This window comes from Amyelois transitella, chromosome 4 (genome assembly GCF_032362555.1).
Source record: "Amyelois transitella isolate CPQ chromosome 4, ilAmyTran1.1, whole genome shotgun sequence".
NCBI classification, from domain to species: Eukaryota; Metazoa; Arthropoda; class Insecta; order Lepidoptera; family Pyralidae; genus Amyelois; species Amyelois transitella.
In genome coordinates, this window is record NC_083507.1 from 6,868,299 (window position 1) to 6,896,178 (window position 27,880).

Below are 27,880 nucleotides of genomic sequence, written 5' to 3' on the forward strand. Positions count from 1 at the left end.
TCCGTGACAACCTAGTTTCCGCGCTGAGTAAGGCTGTACGCCTACTTATGGGGAAAATGACAGCAAAGAGGTATCGAGCTCAATATATATGTTTAAAAATAAATCTTTGTTTCTTTATACTAGTTCATACATACATACATATATTTAATTGTATCAAAAGGTGAAATACTTCGATCGATCTTTCTAGGGTTCCGTACCTAAAAGGCAAAAACGGAACCCTATCACTAAGCCTCGACTGTCTGTCTGTCACCAGGTTGTACCTATCTCATAAACAGTGATAGCTAGAAAGCAGATTTTTTTTTAAATTATGTATTTCCTTGATTTCTATAACAACAAATACTAAAAAATACATAGATAAATATTTAATATTATTATAATAAATAACTAGTATGAAATTAGTTGTTTCGAAACGACTGATTCAATTTAAAAAAAAGTGATTCTGTAATATTCTTCTACGTCTTGAAATAATTAATTCTATGACTTTAAAAACATGACAACATAGGTACTTGCAATTTTCCATACATATCGATATAGATGGTACATTTATTTTGGTACGCAGTACCTATAGTAATTAGAGCGTAATATCGACAGCTTTGTAAATACATTGATTGATGTGATATGAATACCTACTCCCGTTTATTGATGAATCGTTATTACGGAAATCATTTCAAACAACGTTTCAAGTTATTTAGCCATTATTAGCGGATGGGTGTTTTTAGCCGAAGTGCTAGCAGAAACTTAATCAGCTCTATATTTTTAGTGCAAGATATAAGCACATAAGTGTTCCAAAAATAATTTAAACTATGAATAAATAACTTATTAAATAAGAAGATATGATCTACTTTGTTTTAGATTGGATATTTTTTTAAATTTTATATTATATATCTTCGTATTCACATTTAACTTTCTATTAAGTACGTTTGTCCATGATAAGAGAAAGTGACTTTTAAATAAAATTCAAACGAATATATAGATAACTAATCCAGATAAAAATAGATACGAGGCCGAAGTGCCAAGGTTGAATGGGAAATTCAAACCACGTTTTAACTTGCGACTTTATAAAAATGTTGAACCTTAACGTGTAGATGATAGGTACGAGACCTATTCCTTTTATTTTGATTGAAAATAATATTTAACAGAAAATACTTTGAATTTTTATAAATGGTTTTGCAATGTGGGAGGGCGCTGGGAAGGCGGCGGTATCGAGCGTGGGCGCGCCGCCCTAGCGGGACAGAAGCCCTACGGTTCAGTCAGCGGGGAGGTCCGACGCGAGCGGACGACACTCGCCGCGCCGCGCCACACCGGCACACTCGAGCCACGCCACGCCACACACCGCCACATAGCGACAGTGACATGCACGTGTTCAAGTGCGCGTGATACAATATTTTTTTCTAAATATATTGTTGTAATTAACTATTCCTCCTTTTTCAATTTAGGACAATTTAAATTGACAGTGTGACAATACCTCTATCCTATGCTGTGTGACGGTAGACAAGTGATTATCGAATAGTTTGCGTGTTTTCGGCGGATTCAAGACTACGTCATGCTATGGGGTAAGGTATAAATAGTACCTATAAAAGTAATCAAATATTTAGATTAGATTACTGAGGATATAAACACGTATTTTAGTTACAAAGTCGCACACACTGTTATATGTTTCTCGTTTGTTTAATAGAATGAAAAATATCGGCAAAGTACCTATGCACTGTTATGATGAAAATATTATAAGGACTGCTTACACTTTACTTATACATTGTGAAGATAATTTTTTTATATTCTTTGATTACATTATGTGCAAGTAAATGTAATGCCTACGCCTCTACAATTCTAAGACTTTACTGGAGGAGCTCTACGTTCAATTCCCAGAACGGACAAATATTGGCAATTTATTTTCATTTGAGATAGATCTTTTGTTCTAGGTGTTTTGTGCTTGTATCCATTGGAATAGCGATTGGTTAGTGGTGCTTTTTGTGCTTTATTTTTATCCAATAATTATGGAAATAAATATTATAGTTTCTCAAACAACAAAATCTCGGGTTTTTCAATGGAAGGTGTGTAATTGAATTAAAATTCTCTCTGTAACCAGATGATGAGAGCCATCTCAGGGACAGCTTTCACTTTCATCACTACAGACCAAACGGCTTGGCGACCACTAATAAGTATTTATTAAGTACTATTATTTTTTAACTTTATCCAGCTTTTTTTTCAACATACACATATACATATCATCTGTATCCCTCGCGGGGTAGAAAGACCCAGCAGTCTTATACACCACGTTCAGCTGTTTGTGTCTTTGTTTGAAACTTACCGGAAATTAAAAATGGATTTACCTACATACTTCCACATAACACTCGTATTATGATTGTTGGAATAAACTAACCTTCTTGGAAAGGTATATTAAAGCTATATTTATAAATATTTGCGAGAAAAATTACTTACATATAGTTATAATAACGCTAGGTAAATATCATGTTAAGGGAAAAATTGGAAATTTTATGGTAAAAGCTTACGTAATTTGCAATGGCAAGAATTTCACGCGCTCATTTTCATTTCACCTTTTTTTAAGTTTAACTTTTTATGTTAGCATTTCTTATGCAACGGTCGAGTTTGATTTAGATGTGAAATTAAAACATAACTTGTTTAAGTTGCCTCATTGTCGCTGAAAGAGCTTTAAGCGAGCTTAGGCGCTGAATAAAAGGAATTCATTAAATATTTATGATCGGGACAACAATGGAAAACAAACGGCCCTAGCGAGGCTGTTTTGTACTCGTTGTAAACTTAACTTTGCCCTCGAGGCCAGCCCTGGAACTGCGATCAAAGTAAAGGGAGGGCTTCTATCGACAGAACAGTTGTGATATAATGTTTGCTATATTATTCAGTAACAATAACATAAATATGAAATCAATCTAGCACATTCGCGTGGAAAGTTTTATTTAAGATTTTCAAGCCTTTCCTGTAACATGAAGGTCTGATTTAATACTGCCCAATTGGGAAGGTGATTTGAACGTTTTATTTTCTATGAATTTTCTACTATTATTACACTTCCTGCTTATGTAGTTATTGGAGAGATTTAAATCTCTTCAATTTATTTAGATTGTAGGAGTTGACGATGACTCAACTACCTTATTCCGTGCGAAGCTCCAGAAAATGTTTTTATCTTTTGCTCTTTCTATATTCCCAGTAGAACCCTCCAACGCTATGCATTGCGGCTTGGGGTCTGGTGAAAATCTGTCAGATTTAGTCATTCTTAGAAATTTTAAGTTATAACGCGGGTCCGAAACAAAAGAAAAGTAATTAATATTTGGCGTATACATTTTGAGGGTACATAGGTACTCTAGTTTCTGGGTGTAAGTCCATGATCGAATAATTACATGAAAGTAAATAATGCGATAACCTAAAGAAAGAACCTTGAATGTGCTCGACGGAACAAGAAACGGGGCGTATTATTAGCGTCTCACATTACACTAATGTAGCAATAGCCTTAAGTTGTCCACGTTATTCCAAACTTATGTACGCTTACAAAATATAGAAACAAAAGACTAATACTCGTAACAAAAAAATACAATGAAGATTTAGCATTGCAATAAATGCTGTAAATGTTGTCTCCAATTAAATTGAAACGCAGAAACTCAAGAAACAGATAGTGCTAGCTCCATCAAAGCTATAATAAAACATAATAGGAGTATAGTATCTCTTCTTTTAACTTTACCATCGTTTTGTTTAAGTGTAGGTAACCCAAGGGTAAAATTGACCTACAAAATGCATTATATGTATTAAAAGCATTGTTAGGTTAATTTTACCGTTTGCATGCAATATACAATGTATTTTGAGAGCGTTAGTGGTCGACTGGTTTAGGTGCCCAAATCGCAAGTTATGCGTGTGGGCGCACAGGTTCAAATCCTACCTCGGCCATGTACCAATGACTCACTTTTCTGAGTTTTGTACATTAGTTTAAGTGCTAACCAATGTTTTTACAGTGATGAAACGTGCACATTCAGGCAACTGAATGTGTTCCATGGTCCAATATGAGTTTATTTAATTATATTTATATAAACATTGTGAACACGTCTTTATAAGGTGGTTGGCAGAGCCAACACTCTCCAAAAGACTGAAAGGCTACATTCAGCTTTTCGGCTTAATGATTAAATTGAGATTCAAATAGAGCTTGCTAGCCCAGCGCCTAAAAGAATCCCGAGTTTATTACCCTTGTTTGACTTTTACAATCTGTACGGAAAGAAAAGCAACTGGTACATGCTATGTTTTTTCTTCGCTAATGGAAGCGAATTATAGGTATTTATAACGCAGCATCGAACCGCATTTTAATAACTACATCTCCAAAGCACATTTACTAAGCAAAAAACATTACAATGGTATTCATCCATGCATCCATCCAGCTAATATTATGAAAACGAAAGTAAATTTGTTTGTAAGACTTACACGCTCACCAATCTCCATGAACGTGTTTAAGAACCAAAACTTGTTTGAAAACTAAATACCTATATTAACTTGCCAATAGCATTTCAGTTGTCGCCAATTTTTAAGTTTCAATCAGTTTCCAGCGAAAATTTACACAAAACTAACCTATTGCACTCATACAGATTTATACAAAAATAAGTTATCTATTAGTTTGCCGTTAGGGCATTTAGAAAAGACGTAGATAGGAAAATTTCGATACAGGGAAATCTACATGTTAACTATATTTGCGCAGCAACGCTTAAAATGTCTTTCATTTATAAACTCTTGTACACGGGGAAATTTAAAATATAAATTGAATGAACATCGGGTAACAGTCTGTACAACAGTGTATTGACAACACTTCACTGAGAGTACGACGTTATGTTACGGGATTTATATTTGGGAATTATGCAAATTCATTATACTTGTACAAATACTTATTTCGTAGTATCGTAGATATGATTACTAAAGACGATAAACAATATTTTATAGAGAAAAGGTTTGTTTTTTTTGTATGTAACGAATAAACTGAAAACCTACTGGACCAATTTTGGACAAAATTTGGAATACCTACACTTTCATGATTAACATAAGACTAGTTACTTTCCTTCTGAAAATTTGGGCGCAAAATCTAGTTAGTAATAAATAAACAAATATCTTAAAGACAATTTGTATTGGCAGACGACGGTAAAAACTTTTTCTCTTTACTAGAGCGTTCATTGCGTTATTTTGATAGCAGTAATGCGGTATGTGTGATGCAGTCGTTACGTATGGAAATTGTATTGATTAAATAATTTTCTTGATCTTAAGTTTAGACTTTATTATTTGGGATCTACAGCTGCATCTTGTATCGTTATTTTCAACTAATTGGATCGAATCGGGTAAATAGGTTAAAAAATAGAAAGGAATATTCTAACTCTTCTGTTACTGAATAACTGGCTAACCAACTGCTTTCAGTCATACTTAAAAGGCATGTAGGTTCCCGTTGTGTTCTAGGCATGCAAAAAGATAAAATTTCCCGAAATGATCTACTTAAAAATCAAGTCGACGTCACTTGTGGAAAAACAGTTTCATCTTAGCGCGAACCTTTTTTTCTAGCATTACTGGTGGATTTCATTTGGCACTAAAAACTTTTCACCACATTAAGTCTTTGCGTGGTTTTGGCTGCAAGCCATCGGGTTATATTGAACTCAACATTTTTAGTGATATTTTAAAAAGTGTTTGATATTTTAGTATTTTAATGTTATGATATGTACCTATCTACGTCTATCTACGCACTTCTCCATTTAACTATATCTATTTCGAATTAATAGGCTCGGTTTATCGATTCGTTACCCAATACTAATGATTGTAATATACTTAATTTTAAACATATGCATTAAATGATTAACTACTAAATCAATGAATTGTTCAATATTTAGATATCATTAGGACGGGAAGGCCAGTAACAAAATCAGAACGTAGGTTACACTCTCTAGAGAGCGTGACACTGGCTATATTTAGGACAATAAAGATCAGTAGGAAGGAATTAATTTGTCTGCGATAGATTGTCAAGCACTTTTTATAAATTTTTCATATTATACCTAGGAAGTTTTACAAAACACTTTTAGGTTAGTTTGTTTTAAAAAATTGAAATAATTACGATCGATCAAATTTTGCAAATTTAAAGATCTTTCACGACTACAGACTACCTACTATAGAGTGGCGGTAGAGTGTGGGCGTCTTGCCACACGCGGGCCGTCGGCTGCGAACCTTCATCGACTACTTTTACACCATTATCGACTTCATATCCCTTCAATCCTAGCCAAGTGTATGTCGGAATACCTATGCCTGATAGAGACTGCCGTAGTTACTAATCGAATACTGAATGGATGTCTGTTCAGTAAAATTAATCTAATGGCTAGTCGGGATACGCGTAATGAAGACTTCTGTTCTTCCTTGATTACGAAATCCAATAGTTTATTTTTGTGCCAATTTATTGACATCACACCAATTAAAAATATTTATATTTGTGTCCACTTATGTACTACTGTATAAAATAAACTAGTAGTTGCACGCAACTCCTTTTGCGTGTTATTGGAAAAACAAAGGTTCAAGTTATTAAATTTTCTCAAATTCACCAAAATAAATTACAACGAAATTTAGCATTACATTGGATATAATTTGGATTGACAAAAAATAATTTATCCCTATAGTAGTATATAGGGATAAGTTATTACTCTTTTTCAGGCGATGGGCTAGCAACCTGTCACTATTTGAATCTCAATTCTATCATTAAGCCAAATAGCTGAACGTGGCCATTCAGTCTTTTCAAGACTGTTGGCTCTGTCTACCCCGCAAGGGATATAGACGTGACCATATGTATGTATGTATGTAGTAGTATAGTAGATTAGGGTAGCTCTTATGAGCTATATATACTTATGTTATGGATTCGTTTGCCCGGTAGACCCGTAGTTCTCCTTGTTCTAGAATAAATAAAATAAAGAGATTGCAAAAATACGGTCTTTACTTTTCCACTGACAAAACGAGAACCAACAAAAACACTATTAAAAAAATTACATTAAAAATAAAGAAATATTCTGAAACCCAACCTTTTTGAAGTTATATATAGTTTAATTCAAATCCGTGCAGTAGTTCAGGAGATTAGCGTGTACAAACAAACATACAAACATGCAAACAGACAGACTTTTTTTATGCTTGATTACTATTTCTTTATAGTAATAATTTTTTTTAAATGTTCTTAATTTTAGTGTTTTATTATATGTTTTGATTACTTCTTAGTGTTTGTTTGCTTATTATATGTCAATGGAATGAAAGATGAATGATGATGTCAGTCAGTAAGAAATAAGCCTGTTCATGAGGTTCTACTTATACACTACACTGTAAAACCTTAAATTGTTGCTAGTCATTTTCGTAGACTTAGCTACGAGGCGGTACGAAAGACCCTTCCAATAAATTGTGCCTTATCAGAGAAAAAAAATTCGAAATCACTAGAGAGTGGTCTAGAATGTACTTATACAGGTTGTCGTAGACATTTCGTAGATCGTGCTACGAGGTGCTACGAAATAGATGTTATCGAGTTTCTAGTTTTTTGTGACAGATTAACTATTTAAATAATACATTTACTAAAAGGTGGCCTAGAACGGTGTACGGAGTGTCGTCTAGTAATGTGATTAGTGATTGTTATAGTGCGCAACGCATTTTAATTTTATGCAGCTAGCACTTTGTAATAATTATATGAAAAGAGATGTAAGATCACAGACACCGGAGAGGACTATTAGTCCTATTTAATTTCAATTCTATGTGCATAAATATGAATAATTTTTTTAAACATTATCGTGATTTATCAACCAATCTATATATATTAAACGAAAAGGTGACAATCAGTAGACTGACGAATCTATCAACGCACAGTCTGAACTACTGGACCGATCGAGCCAAAATTTGCCATGCAGATAGTTTTGCTGTAGGAATCAGCAAGAATTTCCTGTCATTACCCCGGGAACGAAAACAAGTTGGATTTTAGAATAGCATTACTGTAAGGAAAAGGTACAGCCAAAACATAAAATCTAACATGAATGTTCTTCCTTGATTCCAGAAATTCCAACGGGAAAGATAAATATATCAGTGCGCTTGTAATGAAGTAACATTATACAGTAAAGATTGGAAGATATTAACCTGAAAATAAGCATGTTTAACAAGATCAATAAGAATTATGATAATGTCAATAGTACTTATTATATGTAAGTGTCCCACTAAATATTTACGGCGTGTTTGTAATTTGCTAAGTACAATGTCGAATAAGTGAAACTGAGTATTGACAAAAACAAAATAAACGACATAATACCTGAACAGGTATTCAGAAAACGGTGAGTGGGTAATAAGAAGGAAATGGAACTCATAAATACTTATTTCCAAGAATGAATTTAGTTCGAGCACGAGTGGGAATTCTATAGTGTATTTATCTCGGACTGTAAATAGACTGGATTATATTTGTTTAGGTACCTGTGACACGATCGAACTGACGTAGACTTAATTCTTTGATGACGTACTCTCTAGAAAATTGCACTTCGCTGATTTATTCTGTTATGTACCCTTGATTGTCTCAATTAATGAAGATATATATATATATTTTAAGTTTCGTTTGCATAGTTTCTCTTCCTGCGCAGCCTTATACAGATTGATAAACTTGGGATTCTGCTTTTAGGCGATGGGTTAGCAATCTGCCACTATCTGAATATCGTTTCCCGTTAGCTTAATTTTAAGGAAATAATTTTGTAACTATTCATTATTCATCATTAGCGTTAAAATTGTAGTAGGTATGTGAAATGCAAATGTTACCTGCAATATCATTACTTCGTGTAGTTTGCGCGAAACCGTTCCCTCGGGATTTAAACATGTTTGGCGTCCGGTCTAATGAACACGTGTTCCCTGGTTAGATAGCACGTTCCTGTTATTTGAGAAACATTATCCTATACGTGAAGCTCCGCTGTTTAGATCGTTAGTTGGAACAAGTTAATTTTTAATGAACACCTACTGATATTGGTGTCATCGGTAATTCATTTCAGGTTTAGCCACAGTCATCCCGTATCTCCACCACATACAGTCCACTGCTCTAGTGGGATTGTGGCCAACAGTAGAAATTGTTGAAAACAAGGAATATTTTGAGTGGCTACACAGTAATCAGTACAGTTTCAGTACAGTTTTTATGGGTTGGTTAAATAATTTTATAGTAAGCGTTGTATATATGTACGCTTTTGAATTCCATTTATAATAAGCCTATGCTTATTATTATTATACGTGTACCTCCACGCTGGTATGGTTGTATAAAACAGAAAGACAGTCTGTGTCATCTGCTGTTAAAAATTCTACAAATAATTTCAGAGATTTAGTACTAGCAGCATAATAATTATTTTAGAAATTTAGGATCTTGTTACAACTAAGTACAAAGTATAAAACGGAAAGATATTCTTCAAGTTATCGCTGACGGAGACAGATGTAGTACGTGATACCAACTGCAGAGGGGCATCCAAATCGATATTACATTATCGTGATTGAGTCCTGGCCATAAAATATAGAGGGGAACAGGTAACATCGCTTGTTTTCGTCTGTTTGTCGCGTGTGTAAGTGGTTAACAGTGGTGTTAGATTCTCTGTATATAGATAGTCATCTACAACAGCTTGACGTGCATCATATTTATATAATAATCGTATGTATTATATCTTGTAACCAATATCACTATGGGAAGTCATTGTAAAAGTTTTAGTGCTCGGAACCCGGGGATATTTCGACTTCGTCGATTGGTTCTTTATTACTATTTTCGTTTATTTGAATTTACATAGAGTCAATCTGGACCTGGGCGGAGGCGGCGTAGCAAGACATTTGTTCCCCAGACAGACTGTGGGCAGCGTAAGCGGCTCCCTTTCATTCTCAATTGGACAAGTGTATATTCATATATTCTTAAAATAAAAATGACATATTTAAAACTATAAAAACATTTCTATCACATAAAGAGTTTACTGGTGTAATGAAAATACCATAAAGTATAGTATCTTCTCTAGGCCTTAGAACTTTCTATTTACACTCAAATGACAAATATACAACATATCCTTCTACACTTGTGACATGTTATGCCGTGGCCGTGGCCAGCACAAGGCGGACAAAGGCGCCTGCTTTCTGCACGTTAGTGATAATAACATTGATAGCAACACTGGAACTATTGAAACATTCACTGATAACTATAATATATGGACTTTCAAAAATAATATTTTGCTGTGTAAAACATAAAACTGTAAAGTGGTTTTTTGTATTTGTTTTTCAGTCTTTATTTAGTTCTTTAATAACTTTGTAGGAGTTTTGTATTACTTGATTAATTTTGTATTGTACCATAAACTTTTGCGATTTGATATGTCCTATCCTTAAACTGTTTTTAGATGGTTTATAGTTAATGCGAACGAGGTCGCTGACGAGTTCATCGCAACATATTTCGAATGGAAACTCGGTCGTGACACAAATACAAAGACGTGATCGTGACTACGTTACGTAGATATGTAAAGCATCTTTGATGTCAACAATATACTGAAGCAGTCTGAAGCACCCGAGTGGAAGTTGAAGCAACTCTAGCAAATGAGAATAGGTTTTGTAGTCCGATCGGGACAAACCGACGTTGGCAGCACTGGGCAGACTCCGAGCCGAAACATAGAACGATATTACATGAGGCTGCGTGGATATGCATGTTCCTACCTATCGTAAAAAAGTGTGCTGTTGTAGATTTTTACGAGACATAAGATTGAAATTAACGGCGTCTTTCTTTTACTATATAGTGTAGAATGTATGCTTTTTATTTGCTTCTTTATAACTTACTGAATCTCTAACGATTCTTAGATTTATTTTATTAATTAGCACAACCGATATTACGATTACCTATATAAAATAACGAAGTTTTATAGAACCGAACGTTACTGAATTTGTTCTGTTATAACGTTTAATAGTTCATGCACGAAATAGAAATCCATCCATCATCTGTCTATTAATAGAAGTAAAATGTTATTATTATCTTAGAAATTCATAAATAGTTATAAAATACCTATTCTTCTTCTTTGTCGTTACCTTTTCCCACTTTCTACGTAGGAAAAGTGGGGTCGGCACAGTATGTTAGGTTTTTCCAATTACTTCTGTCAATTGCCATCTCACTGGTTTACTCCCTTTCTCCTCATACTATTCTTTACGCCGTCCATCCATCTCTATTTCGGTCTTCCCCTATTTCTTAAACTTTTCACTACCATATTTAAGGCTCTTTTACTAACATGACCTTCCTCCCATCTCATGATGTGTCCGTACTAACGCATATAAAAGACTCATTGTGGTGAAAATAATAACAAATCAATGAAAATCAACAACTGAATGTTATAAAAATAGCCCTATGCTAGTCGCTTGCATTTACAATGAAACGTAAATTAAACAGTTGCCAATCGATAAGTCGTCGAAGGTGAGGTTATTTTACAATGTGTTGGTGTACTGAAACGATAACGGTTCATTTTGTTTTTCCACCATTCACGTTAACAGCATTATTTTAATATCATTTTCTAATAATAATTATAAAGAGTTACTTAGTTCTTTTAAATCACTCATCAAAAGACTGTATTCTGATGCATCTAACAATTGAGTGTATTCATAAATATGTAAGTTTATATATATATATATATTATTTATGTATGTTTATCTTTATTTATGTAGAAATGTATTATTTATTATACTGCATCCTCAATGCTTTTTATGTGCGCTGCCTTTTTTAATTATGGATTTTCCTTTATATTTTGGTTGACTGGAAGAAATCCCATTGGGGATAAGCCCGCCATTGTACGTATTCTTCTATATCCAATAACTCTTTTGTAATTTGTTATATTTATTTTTATGTGCAATAAAGAGTTTACAAACAAACAAACAAAGAGTAGCTTAGTATTTTTCAGGAACCTGTTAGGGGGCGATTAAGAAAATTAACATACACCACAAAATTTTTGAAATATTTGTCTGTCTATCTGTTTGGTACGTTAAATTTAGATACAGGTGGATTACAATATAATTAAGAGCGCTGCCAAAACTTAGTTTCGTCAATTCGGGAAAAGGGAGCTATATAATGTTTAATTGAAAATTTATTTATGTTCCAGCTTCTGTTGGTTTGGTCTGTGTGGTTTGGCTTTGGTAAAAAAATAGCCAGTTAGTTCAGTTGCTGTTCAATTATTGTTGGCAGTTTGATATCGTACCAATGTAATGGATATAAAAATTGGCACGGGAATAGCATTGGATTTTTTTTTTGGATATCCGAGTGCATTTGCCATCAACCTGCTTGATGGCAAACAAACTCGGTCCGCTGTGATACATTGTATGCTCAAATATGCTTAAGGGTTTGGGGATCGGGAAGCTACATGTCTAAAAGTTTTTACATAACGAATCTGACATTATATTTTATATATAAAATTCTCGTATCACAATGTTCGTTCCCGTACTCCTCCGAAACGCCTTGACCGATTCTCATGAAATTTTGTGAGCATATTGAGTAGGTCTTAGAATCGGCCAACATTTATTTTTCATACCCCTTAGTGGTAAGGGTTATCCACCCTAAACATTTTTTTAACTAGAAATTACTTAAGAATTATTAATATGGCAAAACAACGTGTGTCGGGACAGCTAGTATTTATGTATAATCTATATCCCATGCGGGGTAGCCAAAGCCAACAGTCTTATTAAACTCAGTATTCAGCCTATTTTTACTTACTTAGTTATGTTATAAAAAATCTATTTAAATATTTGTATAAAAATTAAGTGTCAATATATCTTTATTCTTTTCAAGTCATGACGAAGGATTCTACAAATAACGCATACCTAATTAGTATGAAAACCAAAATCCCTGTTTTCATTTCACTTGTTCTAACGCTTGTTATTAACTATGTGATGAAACATGTCAACGTAAATTATTAAAGTACCCAGTCCAGCAGCCAGCAACTGAAATGGCCTTTTATCAGACACAGTGTAAAATACATAAGGCCACAATCTAAAACTACTCAAACAGACATGTACATTATGTACCGTCGATTGTATTGAATTGAGCGGGAATCTCCGCTCCGCTCCCGACACTCGTTCGTTTCCACGCGACTTGGAAAGCAAAGTTGCCAAACTTATAATAAGATTGGATCGGAACTTTCTTTGCTTTGTTCCTCCGCATCATTTCTTTATCGTATGAGTACTACTTTGTATAATTTGAATTTAAAATCTTACAATATATATATATAATACCTACATAAAATTATTTATTTAAACTTTATCCACGTAAAATGTACAACAGGTGGACTGAATGCCAAAAGGCATTCACTGCCAGTCAATTTAGTTACCTATACAAGTATGTATGATGAATAAGCATAAAAAAGAAGTGATTATGAATAACGTTATGTTTCCCTTTTAACTCTCAACACGTCAGAAACTACACTGTATTCAAAAAATATCCGGTGGCTGAGTAAAATATGTTTGATCACGCACATTGAAATTGCAATTACCCTTTATGTGATACGCTGTTCACAGAAACATGCTACCACTTACATTTAACTACAATTTTTAGATAAGGATATAATATAACGTGGCCTTTTAGTCTTTTTAAGACTGTTGGCTCTGCCTACCCTGCAAGGGATATGGACGTAGGTACTCGTAATCATATGTTTGTATGTATGCATACGGGCAAATTATTAATTGTACTAGGCACAAGCCTAAAAAAAGTATCTTTTTCTGATAACCCGGACCGTGATTAACACAAGTTAATGAAGGTCCGGGTTATCAGAAAAAGAATATATATTATATATTATACTTTTCTATCTTTATTGAACCCAGGACTCCGATGCTTTTTCTTTCTGCGCCAGAGATGTCGGTATAAGAGGAATCATACAAGTACTTACATACAGTCATTAAATTATCATGTTTGTACTCCAGTCATCCAAACTAACCTAGTAGTATGACATAAAAGATCAATATTTAAAAAAAATAAAATAATAAATGTATATGCTTCACATTTGATATGAGTCAGTCACTTTTTATTCAGACGCCACGTTATACAATATCAAACAGATGCGGATCTCTGTAATGTATTTTTTTAAGTCTAATTACATAAGGTAAATCTAAATTTATTTCTAAAAAAGGAATGCAAGTGCAGACCAGAAACTCGTTCTAGCGTTCCAGCGATGTTCGCAGAATGAAGTTTTAAATTAGAGTTTCAAAGGGCGCCGGCTCAGTGGCTCACTTAGTCTGGCTGGAGCCCTCTTTGCTTGCGCTGTGCCGACGTTTTCAGTTTTTAACTAATGTTCCACGAACTCTCGCGTGAAGAGTCTCAGTCCCAACTTCCACTCGTGATTCGCTACAACGAATTACACTCGTTTGCTCAGATAAATGTGTCTGGAGAATCTGAAGAAGTCGGAATTGCTTTTGTTAAGATAACTTTACCTGAAAAGTTGAGGATATGTTGCTTGAATTGTTTAAGTTCTACCGTACATTATTATTAGAAAGGAGTAATTTTAAAATACTTAAGAAACGTACGCATCTGAGATGATATCGGCATGACATCTTCATCTTCTTCGTCTCATTTACCCTGGAAAGATATCGGGTTACGCTTATGACCAAAAACGACTACTGCCGTCTGACTCCTTAAACCCGAAAACGCCGAGCTTGCCTGAAGAGAGTTATGAACGTGGATGAAGCGAAAGAAGTATGCAGAGGTCGTGGCAAGTGGAACGATGAAGTCTCTGCTTACCCCTTCAGAAAAATGGCGTGACTTTATGTATGTGTGTATGTACATAGAAATGTTAGTTTCCTATATTTTAACTACCGGGCATGAAGCGACCCTTATGCAAGTTTTCTGTAAAACTTTTTGAGCATCCCTGTGATCATGGGACGAGTAATGACAGATGGCTCAGCTGTTGTTTTTTATTTCTTTTTTGATATACTATCGGCCTCGTCTGTGACACTTTGAAAATTAGTTTTGTGCTATGAAAAATGAGTGTTCTTTCACTGGCTTCAAATAAAAGTACACGTTTTTGTTTTATCAAGGCATTATCTAGACCTTTGTATTTAACAAACTTAGGTGGATTTACCTTAAATAAACAGATTATAAAAATATGGTTTTGATTTATATATTTCATAGTACATCTGCAATTCAGTTAACCTACCAACATAAAAAACACTTATATACTTATGAAGTGATTAGTGATAATAAACATTAAAGTTACGCTTTGTTCACATACTGTTCATAGAAATTTCCAGCAATCAAAGTACCGCGAAAAAGTGTGCATACATATTTATTACTGAGGTTATTTGGAATAATGTAGCGCAAAGTTTAGAGCTTTTTGCAAAAAAATGGAGAACATAGCAGACAATTCTCATACATCATTTTTAGCGTCACAGCCACTGGCGTCTTCAGATACGAGAATATGGGACAACATTTAATAAATATAACTTCAATATTACAAAAAATATTGCCCAGCCTTATAATTATACTCATAATTGTCGAACCTAATGATTTATATGCTCAACAGCGTAAAAACTATAAGTCTCATGTATTCCCGGGGGAATTACGGAGCTTTTTGTTCTGATACATTTCAAAAGGAAAATTTATAATGCTGTCATCCACCGTATTGCTTTTTAAAAAGGTTATTAAAATGTTACTTTAATCGAAGTGTTAAAATTGAGTTAAGAGATATTTTTACCTGAAAAGTATTGTTTTCAGCAGACATGGCTTGTCAGTACGTCGTCAGATGAACCGCGCCAACAGCCCATTGAAATATACCTGATAAAATTACATTTGCATTTTGCATGAAAATTTCCTAAGGCAGCTGTTTTCTACATCTCAAGTCATGAAATATTAAACGACTTATTAGGCGGAGTGGTTGCGTACTGCGTTTCTTATTTTGTTTGTTCTCTGCTTTTATTATGTGTATATCTCACTGATGCCTCGGTAAAGCCTTACCGCTCGTTTTCTGTCGCTCACCTAAATATTTCCATAAATAGCTCAATATCAATGTCTGTCCTAAGGTTACCACGTAACGTAACCTGACCAGCCTAGCCTAGCCTTTCCTTGATTTTTTACACATACGCTGAGATCCAGGCAGTCATGTTATTAGCCCATCTCCATTGCCATGACTAATCCTGGCGTCCACTCCTTTTTACGGCTACCCGCTTTTTATCTACGTGATCAACTCTTACACGACCCACTTATATCGCGGTATTTTTAATACGACCCATTTACCAACCAATAGGTAAACTAGTTATTTAACATTCATTTTATGCAAATGTCATTATAATGACAAAAAACCGACGTTAATAGGAACAAACTTGAATGTTATCATAAACCGCGGTAAATATTCACAATAATCTTTTCTCAGTTGCCAACAATATAAATTTTCAGCACCGGAAGTTCGGCCATGTTGCGTGAACTGAGAAGCGGAAGAGGCGAAACCGCACTTCCTTTCCTGGGAGTTAATAATAATATTTTGTACTTTTCGAGTAACCATTTTGTGATTATTATGAAACGTTTCTTAATAAGCTCTATAAACGATTGGCTAGGGAAAAATGATTGATGAAATGAGTGTTAGAAGGTTTTGTAAAAATAGGTTTAAAGAATGCCGTATGGTTCCCGGCACCATTACAAAAGAATAGGACCACTCCATCTCTTTCCCACGGATGTCGTAAGAGCCGACTAAGGGATAGACTTGGGATTCCTCTTTAATGTAAATCCCTGCCAATCTAAGGTCTGCCGCGCCGATGGATGCATGGCTAGGGGCGAGCCTAGTCTCGAGCGTGCCACTTCCGCCATGGGGTTGGGCGACCCCCAGGTAATGGCTAGCCTTACCCTGGCATGCGGGGCTCTGCTGGGGCGGACAAAATTTTTCCCTAGCGTCTCGTGGGAATCGCATTATGAATCTTAAAAAGCATATAAATGGCGGCGATGGTGTCCGCACCCCATCACGTCTCGTTCCCGGCGGGAGCGGTATGCGGTCTGCTGAAAGCCGCTTTGCGACGATGAATGTAAGAGGAGGAATGAAGGATAAGATTGAGGAAGTATGCCAGATGATGGATGAAAGACGTTTGGATGTGTTGTGCGTGAATGAAACGAAGCGGAAAGGATGCGACGCGACGCAGCACGGCCCTTACACGGCGTATTGGTCTGGAATTTCCAGTACCAGCCGAGGCTGTCAAGGGGTCGGTCTAATTCTTTCTGCACGAATGGCTGAGTGCGTGAATGAGTATGAGTGTGTCAGCCCTCGTCTTCTATGGATTAGGCTGAAAGTTGGAATCACTCGGATCTTCGTTCTAGGTGTTTATGCACCTTGGGATGTGGGTTCGAGGGGTACAACATCAGCAAAAAGCGAAAACGAGGAGTTCTGGAATAGTGTAAGATAAGTATTGAAAGTTACCAAGCCAAATGAGAAGATTATTATGTTAGGTGATTTTAATGGATGGGTGGGTGTAAAGCGTGATGGTTATGAAAAGGTGCTTGGTGCGTTTGGTGACGAAAAGGTGAATGATAATGGAAGAAGTGTATTAGAAATTTGTCTAGAGTGGGATCTTTTTGTGTCGAACTCAATGTTTCAACATAAAGAGATCCACACCTACACAAGAGTGGAAGGTATTTTAAAAAGTATGATAGACTTTGTGATTGTAGATGAAAGATTGAAGAACAAAGTGCTGGATACCCGTGCATATCGCGGTGCTGGCATTGACTCGGACCATTTACTGGTGATATCTTCAATCGCTGGCGGCACAGGGTAAGGGAGCAAACCAGCGCTTTGGAAAGAGTAAAAGTAGAAAATTTGCAAGATATGGATGTAGGTAAGAAGTATATTAATAGACTGAAGGATGAATTTGAAGATTTAGATGAAATGAGCGATATTGAAGATGGATGGAAGGAATTTAAAGAAAGAATTGTGAAAGTAGCTGTTGAAGTGTGTGGTGTAAGTAGAAGAAGGAAAGGAAAAAATCACAAAAATGCGTGGATGAGTAAAGATGTGCAAGAACTTGTGCGATTAAAGAAGAAAGCATGGCTGGATTTGTTAGCAGCAAAAGCTAACTTAAGAATGCAAGAGGTTATAGATGAAGATGTGAATGAAGCACGTAAGGAATATAAGAAAATGAAAGATTTGGTTAAGAAAGCTGTGATTAGAAAGAAAGAAGAGTATAAAGAGGATTTTGATAAAAGGCTATCAGAAGACTTTCAGTCAAATCTGAAAGTATTCTGGAAATCCGTAAGGTCAGCCCGAGGAAATACTATAACCAGAGAGCTGACTAGGATCAGATGCCAGGATGGTAGCGTTGTGAAAGGAGAAGAATGTGTACTAAAAATATGGAAGGACTATTTTGAAAGTTTATTTGAAAAAAAGGAAGGAAATAAGAAAGATTTCTGCTATAGCGAAGAAAAAGAGAATGAGATGGAAGGCGAAATTGAAATGTTCGAAATTGTGGAAGCACTTAAGAGTATGAAAGCGGGAAAGGCTGCTGGGTGTGATAGAGTGTCGGTCGAGATGCTTAAAGCAGGGAAAGGCGTAGTAGCTAGTCAGTTGTACTGTCTTTTCAATTTGTGTTGGAGAAGCGGCCGAGTACCAAAAGATTGGTGTAAGGCTGTTATCGTGCCACTTTACAAAGGAAAAGGGTCACAGCTGGACTGCAAAAATTATCGTGGTATAAGCCTGCTTAGCGTCGTCGGCAAATTGTATGCTAAGGTATTGATTAATAGAGTCAGGAATGAAACTGATGACAAAATATGGGATGCTCAAGCGGGATTTCGAAAGGGAATGGGATGTACTGATCAGGTCTTTTCCTTGCGGTGCATAGCCGAAAAGTTTTTGGCCAAGAGTCAAAAAGTCTATTGCACATTCGTAGATCTGGAAAAGGCCTATGACAGAGTTGAGAGGAATGAATTGTGGTCAGCACTTTCTATGCATGGGGTGAGCAGTCTCTTAATACGAGCACTGAAATCCTTATATGAGGATTCGAGTGCTTGTGTCAGGATAAACGGAGCGCACACTGAGTGGTTTAAGATTGAGAAAGGCGTTAGGCAAGGATGTGTTGCGTCACCGTGGCTGTTCAACCTATTTATGGATAGCTGTTTGACAGATTTGAAAGAGTCTAAAAGTGGATTAAGGATGAATGAGTTACTCGTCAAATGTCTGCTCTATGCCGACGATCAGGTTATACTGGCGTCATCAGCGGAGGAGTTACAGGAGATGGTAAACTGTATGCATGAAGCTTTAAAAGAGAAAGGAATGAAAGTGAACGTAAGTAAAACTAAAACACTGGTTTTTGAAATGGAGAAAGAAATGACAGCATGTAATATTTTGATTGGAGGAGAAAAAGTGGAGCAAGTGAAAGAGTTTGTATATCTAGGATCAAAGTTTACATCAGATGGCAAGTATGATAGTGATATTGAAAGGAGAGTGAACGCGGGGAACATGGAGAATGGAGCTTTGCATGCCTTTATGAGCAGTCAGAAACTATCCAAAAAGGCTCGACTGGCTGTGCACAGGGGCGTGTTGGTCCCGACATTAATGTATGGGAGTGAAAGTTGGGTATGGCAAAAGAAGCATGAAAGCAGAATAAATGCAGTGGAAATGAGAGCGTTAAGGAGTATGATGGGTGTGAAATTGAGTGACAGGATAAGGAATAGCGTGATAAGGGAATGTTGTGATGTGAAAGAAGATGTAGTTACAGGAATAGAAAAGGGTATGTTAAGATGGTTCGGTCATGTGGAGAGGATGAATGAAAGCAGGTTGACTAAGCAGATATACAAGGAGAGTGTGGAGGGAAAGGTCGGAGTGGGAAGACCTAGACGAACGTATCTTGATCAAATTAAGGACGTCCTGGTAAAGGGTCAGGTCAAAAGTACCCGAAACCGCCGAGCTTGTATGAAGAGAGTTATGAATGTGGACGAAGCGAAAGAAGTATGCAGAGATCGTGGCAAGTGGAAAGAGGTAGTCTCTGCCTACCCCTCCGGGAAAGAGGCGTGATTTTATGTATGTATGTATGTATGTAGGTTTAAAGAAAACAAAACTAAATATAAAATTGTTTTTTTTAACAACATATTTTACATCTCGTTAGTGAATTAATACAGAAGATACACAGATCGTGGCAAGTGGAAAGAGGTAGTCTCTGCCTACCCCTCCGGGAAAGAGGCGTGAGTTTATGTATGTATGTATACACACATTAGAGTAATCTTATTAAAATATTCAAAACGACTCCAGTTTCTAAAGTATTAACTTTCAAAGTTGGACTTTGAAGTAAGTTTATTTGGAGGAGACGGCTTGCGTGACCCTGGTTTTATTTGGATTGTTGTTAATTTACGAGTTCGGTGTCACAGTAAAAAGTGAAATTTGTGGGCGGTCGGCTGACCGAAAAGGCTTGCGTGCGCTGGGAGGTCCCTCCGGAAGACTTATGGCTAATGGCACTTGCGGCTATGCCCAGTGAAACGGTATTATCCCTAATTGATCATGATATTCTACTTGAAACTTGAATGCTAAAGAGATATGTATATGATTACTGATTGAGAGTTTGTGCTCATAATTCTCAATAATCAAATTCATGAGATGAATAAATAATGAGTACCAGGAATGTAAAAGTATTAAAATGTTTGGACACCAGCCCTTTTCATAAATTCAAAATTCGTGATAACTGTAAATTCTAACATATTTTTATCAATAATTATAAGCCTGTACTTACAGAGTTACTTATCCATGGGGCTTGGAATCTAAATATATAAATCTTACATATATATATTTAGCAATTACATTCTCAGTTTTAAGAATGGGTGACGGTGGGTTGATCTTGGCCTTCAGCATGTCAATTCTGCTATTTTATTTTAATCCGAAACGGATCTGAAACGCATTGATTACAACTTTTGGTATTCTACTAACAATTTGTCAAAACGAAGCCGTAACGCATTGGTTACGCAGCCGAAACGGTTTGGTTGTCGTATTCTGCTAAAGGACACGTAACCTTCCGTTTGCCGTTCGGCTATTATTTCGTATTCTGATAAGTTTTTGACAGTTGGTCCGGCCAAAACGCAACGGTTTTGCATTGGTTGAATTGTCCAAAGTTACGGTTTTGCATCGGCAGCAAATAACCAACCGCTTCCGTTTCATTTGCGTTTCAGCTATCAACGTAAAGTTACTGGAATACCGTTTGACAATATAAACGCAACTGTAACCAAGCTGAAACGCATCCGAACTGTTTCGGTTAACAAATAGCAGAATTGGCCTGCAGTTACCTCTTAGGATTTCCATATGAAGAAATAGAGTCCATTCTCAAGAAAGCTTTCGGAAACTTAACGATATGATGATGAAATTTATAGCTGGCAGATGGTTCTAGGGACTGAATTCAATATTCTAGAAATCTGCCTCCGCCAGCCAGCAACCCAAAGTGAATCATAAAGAAACCACGAGATGGGATTTTCATGTTTGCGATCTAGCTGACAGTTTCGCGTCGGCACTTTACTGAGTATTATCTATTATTTATCCGCTGAAGTTTTAACCACCAGAGAAATAAGGGATGTTGATAAGGAAGGCTGTTGATATAATTAAAATTAAAGTGACTTCCTTGTTAAACTTTATACAACAATTTCAAATTTGAAACACTAATCGAAATTACTATGTATACAAAATACTTGATTTGTCCAAAGACTGCCTTACACTCCAAATTTGAAACCTTAATCGATATAACTATGTAGTGTATGTGTATAACTATGTAGGGAAGTGTAGGAAGGAGCACAAGAAAGAATATTATAAAGCTCTCACGGGTATGGGATATAGGCGGAAAATCTGGAAATCATCTTTTTAAAATGCAGTTGGCACATAGTGCAATGTAGGACTGCAATATCTCAATTATGTGCGTAACTCCTAAAACAGTTGTTTGTGGCCATACACATGTGATTATGTGGGATATACAAATGGCTAATGGGCCGGACCCATCACTTCGCTTGCGCAGCAAAAGATGAATTATTATTGCCATTAATTGGGAACAATCTTGACAGTGAATAAAGTGCACCAACGATATATATCCTATTCGCTGTGCTAAAGACCTCCACAAATCCGGCTTGATTTCTTTTAGATTTGCTTCTGATATAGGCAGGAGTTTCTTTCGAATAATTATTTTAGAGAAAGGTTTTTACCACCCACCATCAGAAATGTAGCTTAACGTGAGTTAACTTTTGTTGTTGCTTGTTGAGTTAACCATTGAGTTGGGATACTATCGGTTCTTCATACATTCAGTCAGAAAAGTATCGGGAATGGATTATTTATTTATGGTTCCAAATTCAAATTTTTGTTTTTTTTTGTTGTTTTGTTGTTAGATTGGCACAACTGTTTTCCATTTTGGCGCGGAGTTTGAGTTGCATCTGTTACATACATACATACATATGATCACGTCTATATCCCTTGCGAGGTAGACAGAGCCAACAGTCTTGAAAAGACTGAATGGCCACGTTCAGCTATTTGGCTTAATGATAGAACCGAGATTCAAATAGTGACAGGTTGCTAGCCCATCGCCTAAAAGAGGAATCCTAAGTTTATAAGCCTATCCCTTAGTCGCCTTTTACGACATCCATGGGAAAGAGATGGAGTGGTCCTATTCTTTTTTGTAATAGTGCCGGGAACCACACGGCACAACAATTGCATCTGTTGTTTACATTAAATACAGTGCTATTTTTAGTTATATCATATCTAGTGTGTATTGCTAATTTCATAATGGATAAAAACATCGAACAAAGAGTTTGTCTTAAATTTTGCATTGCCAATGGAATATCGTGTTCGGAGTCACTGAAAATGTTACAGAAGGCTTACGGTGAATCGACTTTATCAAAAACTCGTGCTTATGAGTGGTACAAAGCGTTCAAAAGCGGTCGAGATGTGATGGAAGATTTGCCTCGCTCTGGTAGGCCATCAACGTCTGCAACTGAAGTTAACATCGCAAAAGTGAAGGAAATAGTGACTGAAAATCCTCATTCAACTTTGAGAGAGATAGCCACCGAACTTTCTGTATCTCACGAGTCGATCCGTACCATTTTAACTAATAATTTGGGTATGAAACATGTTGCCGCTCGGCTAGTCCTAAAAGACCTGATTTTTTTTCAAAAACTCAATCGCATGAGAGTCGCTGAGGACATGCTAGAACGAGTCAATTCCGACCCAACATTCATGAAACGCATTGTTACTGGTGACGAGACGTGTGTTTACGAGTTTGACATGCAAACTAGTCAACAAGCTTCGGAGTGGCGCCTTCCAACTGAACCGAAACCGAAAAAACCACGCCAAAGTCGTTCAAAAGTCAAAGTCATGTTGACTGTTTTCTTTGACTATCGCGGTGTTGTGCACTCAGAATTCTTGCCGGAAGGTCAAACGGTAAATAAGGAATATTATTTGAGTGTTATGCGGCGTTTAAGAGAGCAAATCCGACGAAAAAGGCCAGATTTGTGGAAAGAAAATTCTTGGATTTTGCACCATGATAATGCACCTTCGCACAAGGCCATCATTGTGAACGAATTTTTAACCAAACACTCAACAAATACCATTGAGCAACCACCATATTCACCAGATATGGCTCCAGCCGACTTTTTTCTTTTTCCTAAACTCAAATTACCACTTCGTGGCACCCGTTTTCAATCGGTAGAAGACATAAAAGAGAATTCGCGGCGAGAACTGACCTCAATTCCGGAAACAGCGTTTAAAAAATGTTTTGATGATTGGATTATTCGTTGGCGTAAGTGTATCGTTTCTAAAGGAGCATATTTTGAAGGTGATAAAATAAATTTGGATAAATAACAAACAGTTTGTGTATTATTGATCTTTTCCTGCTACTTTCTTGACAGAGTAGTATCTAATTATATCGCGTCAGGGCTGACATGTATGTTTTTCCTACTTGTAATACCTGTGTCGAAAAAATATATTTTTCTTTTTTTCAGAGAGCGGTTGTCCCCATAGGACATGTTGCTTGTTACAATGGAGCTCGTTATCTTGTATCAGCATAGAAGTACCCAACTGAAAGGTATGTGATATTCGACACTCTTAAATTTTAGCTTATTTGAGATTCATAAATAAGCGTTCATTATTTATTTTTCTTTTTTTTTCTTTTCTCTTCTCATCATGTCCTGGCCATGCTTCGAACCCGGGGCCTCGGTGTCACAGACAGTATACGAGTATTATAAACATTTGCGATGTTGATATTCAATTTATTTACTTTTTTCAAAGGGTAAATAAGGTGTAATGCTATTGACTCTTACACAATAGGATGTTAACGATATCACTGTACCAGGACGAGGAGTATCTTAAAAGATCATGTCTAGCCGTTCCTAGTCCTGTCACGTGCCACATGCAGGTTACAAGTGCCGTACACGTATTCGAATAATTGCGATGTGCTGGAGCGACTCGAGTCGAGAAACTATTCGGATGTTCGAATCGTGGCGGCGAGAGGCGAGGCGATATCAGAACACCCGAATTTAATTTCTCGACGCGTGCTTTTATCCGTATCGAAACGATCAATAGTGTGAGAAACAGCAGCTGGCGTTTAAAAATAACTTTACATAAATAAAAGTTGATAAAATTTACATAAATAAAATTTATATTTATTTTGAATAAGTTATAATCACTATCGTACGAACTAGAACATCGTTTGCAACAAAATTATAATACATATGTAAATACATACATACACATGATCACGTCTATATCCCTTGCGGGGTAGACAGCGCCAACAGTCTTGAAAATACTGATAGGCCACATTGAGCTATTCGGTTTAATGATAGAATTGAGATTCAAATAGTCACAGGTTGCTAGCCCGTCGCCTAAAAGAAGAATCCCAAGTTTATACGCCTATTCCTTAGTCGCCTTTTACATCATCCATGGGAACGAGATGGAGTGGTTCTATTCTTTTTTATTGGTGCCGGGAACCACACGGCACAAAATAAATTATAATACGAGAAACATTTTTTCACAATTGCAGTGTTAATGTATAAAACAAACTCGTATGACATTTATTGAAGTAGTAATGCAGATAATGACTTAATGATAGGTTTATCCGTTTGCTTTTATAAAGGCTCCATTTAGCAATAAAAAATACCTAGGTGTTCTTTACGGTCATTGATAGACACAAACAACCACATTTCTAAGCGGAAATAATATGGCTATAGAATAATAAATAAAGGTTCTTTATTATACTACTCGGACTTGCTTAATAGAAACTACTAAATTAGGATGAAATTTGATAAATAGATTTAAAGCATTAGACCTTCAGAAGAAATATAGGGAATACTTTTATTCCTTGAAATTCCAACAGAATCAGAGCCTTGGAAAAAGTCTTGTTGATTAGTAAAGTTAAGATGGCTGGAGCCTAAAATACTAAGTTTAGTTTCATCTTCAATACACATTTATCTCCGGATTGGGGTCGTTGGGGTCAGTGTTACAAATAAGAAAATACTACCTTTTCTTCGTCTTATAGATTCCCGATCGTATAGTCAGCAGTTGGCTTCTAAGCTCAGCTTACGTAAGACAGAATTTAATTTAAGGTTATATTATATAAATTTATTGGCATAATTTTAACGGTCAGTTGTCTAATTAATTTCTCTTAGCCATTGGAATAATATAAATATCCGTTTTATCGATTCTTTAAGAATACCCAGATAGTGTATAAAACATCTAAATGAAGTTATATAATAGGCAGGTAAATCCAGAAATCAAAAACAAGAAAATATGAACTATTACGATTTGTTTGGATATATGAGTGGCTTAAAGGTAGTCAAACGAGACAACAACAAACGGCAACGGCGCCAGTGGAATTAGCTCTAATAATCCCGCATTTAACACTTCACGTAAAGCAGTTGAACTAAATAGAAAGAACATTTTTGTACCAAGTCAATATCAAATTCGTATTTAATCAAGAGAAATTTACGCTCCCGAATTCAGTAGCACAGAAAATTCAAGTTGATCTCTCCGTAATGGCATACGTTCTTATTATGACAAGGTATCGTTTAGCCGAAACTTAAGGACGACAAGGGCGAGCTTACGATGTCGATAAGGCACGGGCGTTCTCTATCGAGATTGCCATTTTCTGAGACCTGACCTTGTCCATGTGGTTACATATATAATGTTTGAGAAATGTTTAACCGGTGTCTCTCCTTACTTACCTTTATCTTTGGACGTGGATAAATCGTAGTAGGCGTCACCTAAAATTAAGGAAATTAACGTAATTAAGCGCCAGACCATAGCCATTAGTTTTCATCGCCGTGACGGATCAGATACGCCCCTAGGCTAAGTTTTAAATATAGCTACACTTATTCACTCCTAATAAGGTCATGAAGCCAACCAAAGTGTTAATACAAGCGCATACTCTGACAAGAGATCGATCTCGATAGTAATGTTTGTTTATAATATCATTATTGCACAATTTACACAAAAACAAGAAATACAATATAATTTAAAAATAAAGGTCCTTATCTAAAAAATATTCCTAGATTTCAATATTCGGAACACGCAATATAAGAGATATGGTGTGCAAAGCGGCGTATAATCTCCTGATATGGATTAATATGGGTCCCTCACTATTAATTATCTTGCTTGATGTCCGTGTCGAATGATATTAATTTCTCTTCAGAGTATCGCCGATAAAGGACCCTCGAGTTTTGATAAATATTTGTAATCACACTGAGTACTTACGTGGTTGACCTTAATGTTCAGCCGTATATAACGTCAATACAATTACGAAGCGAAAACCCATTAGCAAACTCTTTTGGTGTCACGTTCATTATAGGCTCTTGTCGCACGTAGAAATCAATTAAGTAAATTCAAAGAAAAAAGTTTATATTCAAACTATGGATAGTGTCATGTGTGTAAATAGTTGTCGAGTGAAGTTTCCTACTATTTTTATAAGCAATCTAAATTTAGCCTCCTGTGTGACTTGCTTCAATTTTTGACGTCATAGTAAGCAAGCTTTTATAGCAATGAAAATAGATTTGGTCGATGTTGATTTGGTTAAATAAAATTATCAAAACCTAGTAAGATTGCACATTATACATATTTACATACATGCACACAAAATTTTATAAGAAACATAGTTTGCACAAACTGCATTAGACTTAAAACAGACCGCACTAGAGTGCACTAGAGTTCATTCAACTTGCTTTACATAGATTACTAGCAGTTGATTCTGTTGTCGAGTCGGTTTTCAGAACACGCCACCGGAAACCTGATAACGGAGGCAGTGACGTATGAACTAGTAGTGCAGCAGGCACAAGACATAAGAGATAGTGCCACGCGGCTAGGCTTGCCAAATATTGTGGTCAAAACGGGACAGGATATAGAAAGTTAGAATGGTAACAGGAACCTTTAAGTAACATGAGAGGGATACGCAAAATAACTTGATTTACTTATTTGTGTAAATTAAGCACTGTAATTGTATGAAGGTTTTATTTTGTCAAAGTGATTTTCAAGGTATTTGGTCACTCTACACGAGGCCTGCACACGCCACGCCTCACGCCACGCCAAGCTGCTATTTAACACGCGATGCAAGACACTACATTTTGCATAAAATGCAAATAAAACGCTCGACATGAAACCTTCTTGTTTGACCTAAAACCATAACAAAATACAGTACTCAACTCCGTTGTCTAAACGTAATCTATATTTTAAGCAACCAAAGCAACTTATCGATACTAACTGAGCTAAACCAAATCTGAAGCAATATAGTGATTTTCGTCGCGTTTCATATTCTCGATCTATTTGGATAAATATTTTTTTTTCTGTAGATAGATAGATGTGTGACAATATCGTATTTTTGAATAATTTTGCATGAACTTTCTTTTTCGATGATAAAACATGAAACGGAAACCAATGATTTTAATATTATTTATTACTTA

General features: G+C 36.0%; 2 protein-coding genes across 4 annotated transcripts in view; one reads left to right on the forward strand and one right to left on the reverse strand.

Moving 5' to 3' along the window:
- LOC106138405 (uncharacterized) overlaps positions 1–27,880 on the reverse strand; it is a 104,676-nt gene that overhangs the window by 22,393 nt on the left and 54,403 nt on the right. The gene's annotated exons all lie outside the window — the stretch shown is intronic.
- The window catches only part of LOC106138406 (CD82 antigen), a 59,632-nt gene continuing 33,014 nt past the window's right edge, over positions 1,263–27,880 (forward strand). For 2 of the 3 annotated variants that reach the window (XM_060954500.1, XM_060954499.1), the window contains exons 1-2: positions 1,263–1,553; positions 23,936–24,018. The gene's annotated coding sequence lies outside the window, so the exon portion shown is untranslated. Of the gene's footprint in view, positions 1,554–2,111; positions 2,160–23,935; positions 24,019–27,880 lie in introns of those variants that run through there. The other variant, XM_013339544.2, reaches the window with a different exon arrangement.